Source organism: Gossypium hirsutum, chromosome A13 (assembly GCF_007990345.1).
Source record: "Gossypium hirsutum isolate 1008001.06 chromosome A13, Gossypium_hirsutum_v2.1, whole genome shotgun sequence".
NCBI classification, from domain to species: Eukaryota; Viridiplantae; Streptophyta; class Magnoliopsida; order Malvales; family Malvaceae; genus Gossypium; species Gossypium hirsutum.
The window spans coordinates 34,770,011-34,783,513 of NC_053436.1; the positions used below are offsets into that span (position 1 = coordinate 34,770,011).

Below are 13,503 nucleotides of genomic sequence, written 5' to 3' on the forward strand. Positions count from 1 at the left end.
ACACATAAACTTAATTAATTTCAAGCAAATTCAGCTGAACTAAATTAAAGTATAATGTGAACGTCCTAAATAACATTGAGACAACTTAAATATTAACAAATCATAACACATAAATTCGGCTGGACAAATTTAAAACATGTAATAATTTAGACAAATTAAATGACATCTAGACACCTTTAATTCAGCCAAATCAAGACATATTAAACACTTAAATTAATTAAGACATATTTAAAAGCTGTAATGAAACTTATTTAAATGCTTATTTAAATGGTCTAAAATTCCAGCAGCAAATTAATTAGCTAGAACGAAATTTAGCTTCAAAGAAGTTGAATATGTTCAGCTCGTTTTTAAACTCCTTGCTATCATTTTCCTCAACCCGTTCCACCATTGCTAAAATAGCATCTTTGAATCGTTTAGCTCTAGCTCGCGTTATTGGACCAATGGGTAGCTTAATGGCTTCTTGTTCGTTCTCCATTTGATTCGTAGGCAAGCTCACATCAGGTGATAATACTAGTGACATATTTAAAAAATTCCAACAACAGTTGGACGAACAGGCTGCTGCACTTCGAGCGTTGACTGCTACTACCAATGAGGTGCGTTGAATCAAGAGCCTCAATATCGAGATCAAATTAAAGACGATGTGGATAACCAGCCTCCTGCTCATAGGCGCGCTCCTCGGCGTGTCCCTAGAACTGATTATGATCTTCATGATCGTGGACAACCCTCTTTGGCAAAACCAAAGAGCGAGCAGCAACGAGAACATCTCTTTCATACTCGCTGCCATGTACAAGGTAAGCTTTGTAGAGTTATTATTGATGGTGAAAGTTGCTCGAACGTAGCCAGCACGACGATGGTGGAAAAGCTTTGCTTAACCACTACCAAGCATCCACGACCTTATCAACTACAAGGGCTTAGCAACGAAAGCCAATTTAAGGTCACTCAACAAGTGCGCATCGCCTTTTCTATCGGTAAATATCAAGACGAAGTCGTGTGCGACGTAGTACCTATTCAAGCCTGCCATTTATTGCTAGGAGAACCATGGCAACTGGATCAAAAAGTCACTCACGATGGTCGTACCAATAGGTATTCCTTCAAGCATCAAGGAAAGAAACTTACCTTAGTGCCGCTCACTCCGGAACAAGTCCATGAGGACCAAATCAAACTGAGAAATTCTGTTAAAACAAGTGAGGAAAAAGAAAAAAAGAATGAAAAAGAGCAAAAAGAGATTGAGAGTGAAAAGGAATGTGAAACAGAAAAGAAATTTGAAAAAGAAGTTGAAGAAAGAAGAGAAAATGAGTTAGAAAAAGAAACAAAAGAAAAAGACGAGGAAAGGCTAGTGAGGAATGTTTCCACTAACCAAGATATGAATTTTCTTGTGTTGCTACTTTTCAGGTTCCTGAAAGATTGAAAGATAACTTTCAACTTCAATACCTCTCAAATGAAAGACGCTTTCATACGATCAACTTAGGCAAAGATGAAATCACACTACATGATCCCGAAGGTAAGCGAGGTAAGGAAATTTTAGAAACCGAGTGATACGAGCTCGTTTCGGATGTAAAGACGAGTCGTAATCTTTCCCGATCGAAATTAGGTAGTGTCGGAATTGAATCAAATTCAAGTCTTGGTGTTTGAAGTTGGATGGCTTTAGGAACAAAGGAGTTTGATGGGTTGTTGTTTGCTGGGTAATTCGATGAAACAAGATCGAACCCTTATTATCAAATAAGGACCCGGGCTTAAGGTTTCAAAGAAAGAAATGGAAATAGGATAAAAACCGAGACCCTCTATTTAGCAAAATAGGAACCTACGGTATGAAGAACGCCACACCAATGGGTGATAAGTTCGAACAAAGTCAGATTGACGCCACTCGTTGAAGATAAGTCAATTTGAGCTTTGGAGAATAAAGAGAGTGAATTTCTCACTAAAATTATGTTTCATTCAGAAATTTGGCAAAAAGTCCTTTTACAAGAAATTCAGCAACTATTTATAGCTTGAGTGACTAGTAGCCGAATAGACAAGTTCAAGACTTAATATCTAAGCAAACATTGAAATAAATTCAGCTTAAATCCATGTATATTGGCCAATGTAGATTCGGCTGAATGGTGACCAAAAATTAAAGCTTCCAAATTGATCAAATGAATTTCGGAGATTCATGTACCAGCCAAGTTCACCTAATGAGTTTAATTGACTCATTCATTAGGCAACTCTTGATGAAAAACGACTAGCATTAAAAGAGGAATTGAGCAGCCTTTTTGGGGTGTGAATGGAAGGTTTTGAAGAGTCCCCATGGTGTGAACATGGCTGAACCGAACAGCCATGGTGTGAATAGCCTTTATGCTCCCTTGAGAAGAGAATCGGCCAAGCTTGGAGGGATGAACAACTTGGACACTTTTGGCCGAATAGTTGCCTTGAAAAACACTAAAATTAATCAACTTTAATGCATTAAACCAGCTGCACATGCACCTTCACATTCATTGAATCTACATGCATGAATCTGCCCAATGTATCTTCAAATTCGGGTGCACCTACATAACACAAATGAACTTAATTAAAAACATAATGTGAACATCCTAATTATCATTGTGACAACTTGAATATTAATAAACATGACACATAAATTCGGCTGGACAGATTTAATGCATGTATAAATTTAGACAAACTAAATAAAATCAAGACATCTTTAATTTAACTAGATCAAGACAAATTAATTAACTCAACTTATTAATGCCGAAAATAATAAGACACATTAAATGACTTAAAGGCACAATTAACACCTGGTTAAATTAGTTAATTAGCTTAAACTAAATTAACTAAAATTTATTCCAGCAAAATAAAAAAAAATGCAAAACTAAAAGAAACTAAAATGAGTTTATTGAGCTAGTTCGAGCTCATTGAGGTTGTAAAGAGCTGAAAATAAGCTAATTGAAGCTCCACAAAATAAAATTGAGCTACGTCCAGCTTGCAAACACGATGAGCCTCGCTTGTAGGCTGAAACAATAGCCGTTCCCGGGGGCGGGTCGTATCACCGAGTCCAATGCAGATTTGAAAATTATTGATAAAACTTTTGGTGACTTAGTTCTTAAAAGATCCCCTCATTTTGATCCGATTAATTGTTACTCTTCGATTGTGGTTGATAAAGTCATTACGAAAAGAAGCGTGATTTGTTATTCTCTTGATTTACCTTGTATAAAATCCTCGAATTTGTCCAAATCTGTTTTGGAGAATAAGGTAACGAAATTTTCCAAATTTGTTTTCAATTTATATTCGTGCCTTAAACAGTTTATGTGGTTGTACATGAAGTTTGAGTTCCATTTGACAAAGGTTAACTCAACAACGGAGATTCGACTACACTATGCCCCCGATGAGCGAAGGTTTGTTTTAAATGAAAAAGGTAAAATCGACCCTTATTCTTCTGCTTATCGAGGTAAGATGCTTGAAACCTTTGAAACACTTTTGTACTCCTCGGATAGTGATAAAGATCGTGTTGATGAACACTTAGATCGAAACGTACTTGACTGTCCTATTTTATTTATTGATGATCTATCTGTTTTGATGGTTGATAAAAAGATTCTTATTTTTGATAATGCATGTGTGAGTGAATCTATAGACCGTCGATTAATGCATGGTATGATTATGCAACTCTGTGAACCATGTGAATCTTTTCAAATACCTACTTGTGACGATTATGTTTACCATTTGATTTATTACTCGCAATTTATTCATGGTTTGTGGGAACAATGTGAGACGACTGAATGCCTTAAAACATGTCCATCTTTGTTTCAAATATTTGACGAGGCAGTGGTGAGTAAATTAGATTATTTGCATGGTAATCTAAATCTGTCCATTCATGATACGAGCTCGTTTCGGATGTAAAGACGAGTCGTAATCTTTCCCGATCGAAGTTAGGTAGTGTCGGAATTGAATCAAATTCAAGTCTTGGTGTTTGAAGTTGGATGGCTTTAGGAACAAAGGAGTTTAATGGGTTGTTGTTTGCTGGGTAATTCGATGAAACAAGATCGAACCCTTATTATCAAATAAGGACCCGGGCTTAAGGTTTCAAAGAAAGAAATGGAAATAGGATAAAAACCGAGACCCTCTATTTAGCAAAATAGGAACCTACGGTATGAAGAACGCCACACCAATGGGTGATAAGTTCGAACAAAGTCAGATTGACGCCACTCGTTGAAGATAAGTCAATTTGAGCTTTGGAGAATAAAGAGAGTGAATTTCTCACTAAAATTATATTTCATTCAGAAATTTGGCAAAAAGTCCTTTTACAAGAAATTCAAGAACTATTTATAGCTTAAGTGACTAGTAGCCGAATAGTCAAGTTCAATACTTAAAAACTAAGTAAACATTGAACTAATTTTGAGCTAAGATCCATGAATGGTCTTGAATCAATGTTCGGCTGAATATAGACCAAGGAAGAGCTTCAACGAACTTGGAAAATTGGCAGCAGCTACATTCGGCCAATGGAGTTTAATAAGGTCAATAATGAAGCAACTCTTGCTGAAAAATTACCATCATTAATTAGCAACTTGAACAGTCATTTGGAAGTGTGAATGGACGGTTTTGAATGACCATAAGGTGTGAACATCATGAACCGAATAGCCACAATGTACCCAGCAATGTGAAGGAAATAAATGGCAGCTTTGGAGAATGGAAAATCATCTCTTTTGGCCGAATGGTCACTTAGAGAACTTCAACAATCAGCACACCATCTTTAATATAGTCCATGCATGTATCATTTGGTGCATTGAACCCAACATGCATGCATCTTCACATCCATTGAATCTTCATGCATGAATCTGCCCAATGAATCTTCAAATTCGGCTGTACCTAAAAACACACATGAACTTAATTAATTTCAATCAAATTAAGCTGAACTAAGTAAATACATAATGTGAACATCCTAATTTAACATTGAAGCAACTTAAATATTAATAAAGCATGACACAAATTCGGTTGAACAGATTTAAGACATGTAATAATTTAGACAAACTAAATGAAATCAAGACATCTTTAATGTAACTAAATTAAGACATATTAAACACTTATATTAAATAAAAACATATTAATAAGCTGTAATAAGACTTAATTAAATGCTTATTTAAATGGTTTAAAATCCAGCAGCAATTTAATTAGCTAAAACGAATTTCAACTTCAAAGAAGTTGAAAATATTCAGCTCGTCTTTAAGCTCTTTGCTTTCATTTTCCTCAATCCGTTCCACCAATGCTAAAATAGCAACTTTAAATCGTTTAGCTCTAGCTCGCGTTATTGGACCAATGGGCAGCTTAATAGCTTCTTGTTTGTTCTCCATTTGGTTCGTAGGCAAGCTCACATCATTCCCCTCCTCTTCAGAACGATTTGTCCTCAAATCGGAATCTGCATCAAACGGAGACAAATCAGAAACGTTAAAAGTCGCGCTAACATTATATTCACCAGGCAAGTCCAATTTATAAGAATTGTCATTAATTCGTTCAAGGACTTGAAACGGTCCATCCCCTCTCGGAAGTAGTTTAGATCGTCGTTGCATAGGAAATCTTTCCTTGCGCATATGCAACCACACCCAATCTCCCGGCTCGAACACAACTCGTTTACGACCTTTGTTAGCATGTTGTTCATAGTTCTTGGTCCTTGCCTCAATGTTTTCTCGAACTCGTTGGTGCAATTGCTTGACGAAATCAGCTTTACGCTTTCCATCTACATGCACAAATTGGTTAGAAGGCAATGGCATTAAATCAAATGGTGTTAACGGATTGAAACCATAAACGATTTCAAAAGGAGAAAATTTGGTAGCTGATGTGAGCTTGCCTACGAACCAAATGGAGAACGAACAAGAAGCTATTAAGCTGCCCATTGGTCCGATAACGCGAGCTAGAGCTAAACGATTTAAAGATGCTATTTTAGCATTGGTGGAACGGATTGAGGAAAATGAAAGCAAAGAGCTTAAAGACGAGCTGAATATTTTCAACTTCTTTGAAGTTGAAATTCGTTCTAGCTAATTAAATTGCTGCTGGATTTTAAACCAATTAAATAAGCATTTAATTAAGTCTTATTACAGCTTATTAATATGTTTTTATTTAATATAAGTGTTTAATATGTCTTAATTTAGTTACATTAAAGATGTCTTGATTTCATTTAGTTTGTCTAAATTATTACATGTTTTAAATCTGTTCAACCGAATTTGTGTCATGCTTTATTAATATTTAAGTTGTTTCAATGTTAAATTAGGATGTTCACATTATGTATTTACTTAGTTCAGCTTAATTTGATTGAAATTAATTAAGTTCATGTGTGTTTTTAGGTACAGCCGAATTTGAAGATTCATTGGGCAGATTCATGCATGAAGATTCAATGGATGTGAAGATGCATGCATGTTGGGTTCAATGCACCAAATGATGCATGCATGGACTATATTAAAGATGGTGTGCTGATTGTTGAAGTTCTCTAAGTGACCATTCGGCCAAAAGAGATGATTTTCCATTCTCCAAAGCTGCCATTTATTTCCTTCACATTGCTGGGTACATTGTGGCTATTCGGTTCATGATGTTCACACCTTATGGTCATTCAAAACCGTCCATTCACACTTCCAAATGACTGTTCAAGTTGCTAATTAATGATGGTAATTTTTCAGCAATAGTTGCTTCATGAATGACCCCATTATGATCATTGATCGAACCTAGCCTATTCATGCACATCCAAGATGTTCAAGGTGCATTTTCCCATCTAGAAGATGACCATTGGAGCTCTCATTCAGCCGAATCTACATGGGCTAATAATTTTGCATTCATGCTGAATTTTAGTTCATTGTTTACTTAGAAACTAAGTCTTGAATTTGTCCATTCGGCTACTAGTAGAAAGGCTATAAATAGTTGTTGAATTTCTTGTAAAAGGACTTTTTGCCAAATTTCTGAATGAAATATAATTTTAGTGAGAAATTCACTCTCTTTATTCTCCAAAGCTCAAATTGACTTATCTTCAACGAGTGGCGTCAATCTGACTTTGTTCGAACTTATCACCCATTGGTGTGGCGATCTTCATACCGTAGGTTCCTATTTTGCTAAATAGAGGGTCTCGGTTTTTATCCTATTTCCATTTCTTTCTTTGAAACCTTAAGCCGGGTCCTTATTTGATAATAAGGGTTCGATCTTGTTTCATCGAATTACCCAGCAAACAACAACCCATTAAACTCCTTTGTTCCTAAAGCCATCCAACTTCAAACACCAAGACTTGAATTTGATTCAATTCCGATACTACCTAATTTCGATCGGGAAAGATTACGACTCGTATTTACATCCGAAACGAGCTCGTATCAGTTGGTATCAGAGCTAGCTAATTAGGTACGTAATCGTAGCTTAAAAAAAAAAAAAACGAAGCATGGCTTACGAATGCTCGTTATGCATTGTTAACGAACGCCCAAGCACGTTCATGGCTATGATCACGTTCTAAGACTTTTTGGTAGATTTGCTCGTATACTTCGATGATATATTGTTATAGTAAAATTTAGATGATCATGTTTACATTTGAAAGCTGTTTGGAAGTATTGAAAAAAACTTGTATGCTAATTAAAGAAATGTGAATTTTGCACTAACAAGGTTGTGTTTTTAGTTTCGTTGTTAGTTCGGAGGGCTTGAAGTCGATCAAGAGAAGTCAAGGCGATCCAAGAATGGCCCGTCCGATGAATGTCTCCAAGTCCGAAGTTTCCATGGATTAGCAAGTTTTACCGTCGATTCGTGCCAAACTTCAGCACCTTAGCCGCACCAAGGTTGTTTTTAGGTTTCCATGGACTAGCTAAATAGGTACGTAAATCGTAGCTCGAAAAAAAAAGTTAAAAAAAAGTTCGAAAAAAAAAATTCGAAAAAAAATTGCAAAAAAAAATTGCATACGGTCTAGGTGCGTACGAAAAGAACGTGAAATATCCGTAAAAAAAAAAGAGTCTGGAAACACTTCAACAAAAATTTTTCCGAAATCATATTATACACCCTTTTATACCCCTTTGAGTGAAATTTCACACTATTAAAAAAAAATTTCAATTCGTGAATTCATTTTATACGCCACATCTTTAAACCTTTCTTTCTTTCGAGCCTACCCTAAACCATACGATTTTCCTTTGTTTAGCCTTTGAAGCCGACCCACAAGTGGGATAAGTCTAAGGTAGCTTTTTAGAATATCGAGAGTTGGATTTGAGAGGTAAAAGGCAAGAGAGTACATCAAGATAAAAGCCGAAAATAGAGTGAAACACGAGAGGAGTGAATTTTTTTTCTTGTGAGCGAATTTGTGAGGTTTTTGTGGTGAGGAAATATTTTGTTCTTATTTTAAACATGTCTAGGAGTCCGGATCGTCGAGCAACAAGTGGAGGAGCTTCGAATGCTGCTGGTGGAGGAGTAAACCTTCAACCGAGGAGAAACGTTCCCGGAGGTGGAGTGCCCGATCTCCAAGTCCAAGCAATCGTACGAGAAATCTCTCGTCTGTTCCAACCTCAATTCGATTCTCTCAATGAACGAATGGAACAAATGGAGGAACAAAGCCAACGTGCGAACACCCCTCCTATTCCGAGAAGAGAGCGAGAACGTCCATGGCAACATGCAAATGATCTATATGAACAAAGTGACGATGAAAGTGATCGAGGTTCACGACAAAGTGCAAGGAGACGAGGTCATCGAGCACGAGAACAAAGAGATCGAGAGAGGCCCGATGATGATTTAAAGAATATTAAAATGGCGATTCCTGCTTTTCAAGGAAGATCGGATCCCGAGGCCTATCTTGAATGGGAGAAGAAGGTGGAATTAGTTTTCGAGTGCCACAATTACTCGGAAAGCAAAAAGGTGAAGTTAGCTGCTATAGAATTCTCCGACTATGCAATAATATGGTGGGATCAACTCACGTTGAGCCGAAGACGCAATGGAGAACGTCCCGTGTCTACATGGGCGGAAATGAAAGCAATAATGAGAAAGCGTTTTATTCCTGCTTACTATCACCGGGAGTTGTATCAAAAGCTCCAAAGCTTAACTCAAGGCCAACGAAGCGTGGAGGATTATTACAAAGAAATGGAAGTGGCCATGATCCGCGCCGATGTGGAGGAAGATCGAGAAGCCACCATGGCTCGATTTCTCGCCGGCCTTAACCGAGATATCGCAAATATCGTCGAACTACACCACTATGTTGAGGTTATTGATATGGTCCATATGGCCATAAAGGTCGAAAAACAACTAAAAAGAAAAGGTACGTCACGAACTTTCTCTAACACTTCTTCTATGCCTAGGTGGGGGCAAGGGACCAACAAACGTGACATACCAAGCCGAAACAAAGAAGTAAGTGGTGCCACCAAGTTCAACAAACCGATTGCCGAAACGAGTAAAGGAAAGATGGAAGCCCAACCAAGTCGATCTCGAGACATAAAATGTTTCAAATGCCTTGGAAGGGGCCACATGCGAGCCAATGTCCAAATCAGAATGTGATGTTTGTTCGAGACGATGGCGAGATTGAATCTGAAAGTGAACAAGAGAAGGAGGCCATTGAACAAACCGAAGATGAAGAAGATGTTGAACAAGCGAAAATGGAGAAATATTGGTGGTAAAGAGAAGCCTTACTTTGCAAGGTGCCGAAAACGATCAACAACGCGAAAACATTTTTCATACGCGATGTCAAGTGCAAGGTAAGATTTGTTGCGTTATAATTGATGGGGGAAGTTGTACAAATGTGGCAAGTTCAATGATGGTGGAGAAACTCGGATTGGCCACCATTAAACATCCCCATCCGTATAAACTCCAATGGCTTAACGATGGTGGAGAATTGAAGGTAACGAAGCAAGTGTTGATTTCGTTTACAATTGGGAAGTATCAAGATGAAGTTATGTGTGACGTCGTACCAATGCATGCGGGGCATCTTCTTTTGGGGAGGCCTTGGCAATTCGACAAGCGAGCGATTCATGACGGATATACAAACCGATACTCTTTAAACACATGGGACGAATGGTGACGTTAGCTCCATTATCACCGAAACAAGTGTATGAAGATCAACTCAAAATGAGGAGTTCGATTGAAAAATCAAAAGAAATCGAGAGAGAGCAAAAAAATGAAAAGAATAAAGAAAAGAGTGAAGAAAGAAGAAAAACAAAAAGATGAGTGATAAAAAAAGAGAGAGTGATTCAAAAGAAAAAGAAACGAGTGATGAAAATGAAAAAAGAATTTGTTTGTAAAAGAGAGAGAAGTTCGAAAATCGATGTTATTGAAACAACCATTATTGGTTCTTTTGTACAAGGAGAGCTTGCTTGGCACTAACGAATTTGATGATAAGTTGCCCTCTTCTATTTTGTCTGTGTTGCAGGAATTTCGAGACGTATTCCCGGAAGAAATCCCGAGTGGGTTACCACCTATTCGTGGAATCGAACACCAAATAGATCTTGTGCCGGGAGCTGCGATTCCAAACCGACCTGCTTACCGGAGCAATCCTGAAGAGACGAAAGAATTACAAAAGCAAGTAAATGAACTCCTTGAAAAGGGCTATGTGCGCGAAAGCCTTAGTCCATGCGCCGTGCCTGTTTTGCTTGTCCCGAAAAAGGATGGAACGTGGAGGATGTGCGTGGACTGCCGTGCTATAAACAAGATAACTATCAAGTATCGTCATCCTATACCACGATTGGATGATATGCTTGACGAGCTAAGTGGCGCAAGTCTGTTTTCAAAAATTGATCTTAAGAGTGGTTATCACCAAATACGGATGCGTGAGGGTGATGAATGGAAGACTGCGTTTAAAACGAAGCATGGGCTTTACGAATGGCTCGTTATGCCATTTGGCTTAACGAACGCCCCAAGCACGTTCATGAGGCTTATGAATCACGTTCTAAGACCTTTTATTGGTAGATTTTGCGTCGTATACTTCGATGATATATTAGTTTATAGTAAAAATTTAGATGATCATGTTTTACATTTGAAGGCTGTTTTGGAAGTATTGAGGAAAGAAACTTTGTATGCTAATTTAAAGAAATGTGAATTTTGCACTAACAAGGTTGTGTTTTTAGGTTTCGTTGTTAGTTCGGAGGGCCTTGAAGTCGATCAAGAGAAGATCAAGGCGATCCAAGAATGGCCCCGTCCGACGAATGTCTCCCAAGTCCGAAGTTTCCATGGATTAGCAAGTTTTTACCGTCGATTCGTGCCAAACTTCAGCACCTTAGCCGCACCCTTGACTGGAGTTATTCGTAAGAATTCCAACTTCGTTTGGGGAGAGGAACAAGAAAAATCCTTTTTGAAAATTAAAGATTGTCTAACTCATGCACCGTTATTAGCTTTGCCTAATTTTGATAAAACCTTCGAGTTAGAATGTGATGCCTCAGGTTTAGGCATTGGAGCTGTGTTGATGCAAGATGGACGGCCTATTGCCTATTTTAGCGAGAAACTCAATGGTGCCGTCTTAAACTATCCGACTTATGACAAGGAGCTCTATTCGTTGATTCGAGCCTTAGAGATGTGGCAACACTATCTTTGGCCCAAAGAATTCGTCATACATACCGATCACGAATCCTTGAAGTACTTAAAGGGTCAACACAAGTTGAATAAGCGGCATGCTAAGTGGGTAGAATTTCTCGAATCTTTTCCATATGTTATTAAATATAAAAAGGTAAGGAAAACGTAGTGGCTGATGCACTATCTCGAAGGTATGCGTTGTTAAATATTTTGGATGCTAAGTTAATGGGGTTTGTATTTCTTAAAGATTTATATGTCAACGATGCTGACTTTAGTGAATTCTTTAGGTTATGCGCAAAGGGAGCTTACGAGAAGTACTATCGACATGATGGGTACTTGTTCCGAGAAGGAAAGCTTTGTATACCCCAAGGTTCCGTACGAGAAGTGTTGATCGAAGAATCTCATAGTGGAGGATTAATGGGGCACTTCGGAGTTGCAAAGACGTTAGCCATGCTCAACGAACATTTCTTTTGGCCTAAGATGCGACGAGATGTCGAACGGTTTTGTAATCGATGCATTGCATGCAAACGGGCTAAGTCACGAATTAAGCCCCATGGTTTGTATAAGCCATTGCCTATTCCCGAAACCCCTTGGTCTGATATCTCAATGGATTTCGTGCTAGGTTTACCGAGGAGTAAAAATGGCCGAGATTCAATATTTGTGGTTGTAGATAGGTTCTCAAAAATGGCTCATTTTATAGCCTGTCATAAAACTGATGATGCCGTGAATATTGCTAATTTATTTTTCAAAGAAGTGGTCAGGTTGCATGGCATGCCTAGGACGATTGTGTCCGACCGAGACGCGAAGTTTCTTAGCCATTTTTGGAGGACACTATGGGGGCGCCTTGGAACGAAGTTGCTGTTTTCAACCACTTGCCATCCGCAAACGGACGGCCAAACCGAAGTGGTCAATCGGATTTTGTCTACATTGCTTCGAGCTATCATCCGGAAAAATTTGAAGGCTTGGGAAGAATGTTTACCACATGTGGAGTTTGCGTATAATAGAGCTATTCACTCAGCTACCAAATTTTCTCCTTTTGAAATCGTTTATGGTTTCAATCCGTTAACACCATTAGATTTAATGCCATTGCCTTCTAACCAATTTGTGCATGTAGATGGAAAGCGTAAAGCTGATTTCGTCAAGCAATTGCACCAACGAGTTCGAGAAAACATTGAGGCAAGGACCAAGAACTATGAACAACATGCTAACAAAGGTCGTAAACGAGTTGTGTTCGAGCCGGGAGATTGGGTGTGGTTGCATATGGCAAGGAAAGATTTCCTATGCAACGACGATCTAAACTACTTCCGAGAGGGGATGGACCGTTTCAAGTCCTTGAACGAATTAATGACAATTCTTATAAATTGGACTTGCCTGGTGAATATAATGTTAGCGCGACTTTTAACGTCCATTGGTCCGATAACGCGAGCTAGAGCTAAACGATTTAAAGATGCTATTTTAGCATTGGTGGAACGGATTGAGGAAAATGAAAGCAAAGAGCTTAAAGACGAGCTGAATATTTTCAACTTCTTTGAAGTTGAAATTCGTTCTAGCTAATTAAATTGCTGCTGGATTTTAAACCAATTAAATAAGCATTTAATTAAGTCTTATTACAGCTTATTAATATGTTTTTATTTAATATAAGTGTTTAATATGTCTTAATTTAGTTACATTAAAGATGTCTTGATTTCATTTAGTTTGTCTAAATTATTACATGTTTTAAATCTGTTCAACCGAATTTGTGTCATGCTTTATTAATATTTAAGTTGTTTCAATGTTAAATTAGGATGTTCACATTATGTATTTACTTAGTTCAGCTTAATTTGATTGAAATTAATTAAGTTCATGTGTGTTTTTAGGTACAGCCGAATTTGAAGATTCATTGGGCAGATTCATGCATGAAGATTTAATGGATGTGAAGATGCATGCATGTTGGGTTCAATGCACCAAATGATGCATGCATGGACTATATTAAAGATGGTGTGCTGATTGTTGAAGTTCTCTAAGTGACCATTCGGCCAAAAGAGATGATTTTCCATTCTC

At 37.8% G+C, this 13,503-nt stretch overlaps 1 pseudogene; it reads left to right on the forward strand.

The window, feature by feature from the left end:
• The first annotated feature begins 8,814 nt into the window (after positions 1-8,814).
• On the forward strand, positions 8,815-12,827 carry LOC121212741 (uncharacterized; annotated as a pseudogene).
• Positions 12,828-13,503: the final 676 nt, after the last annotated feature.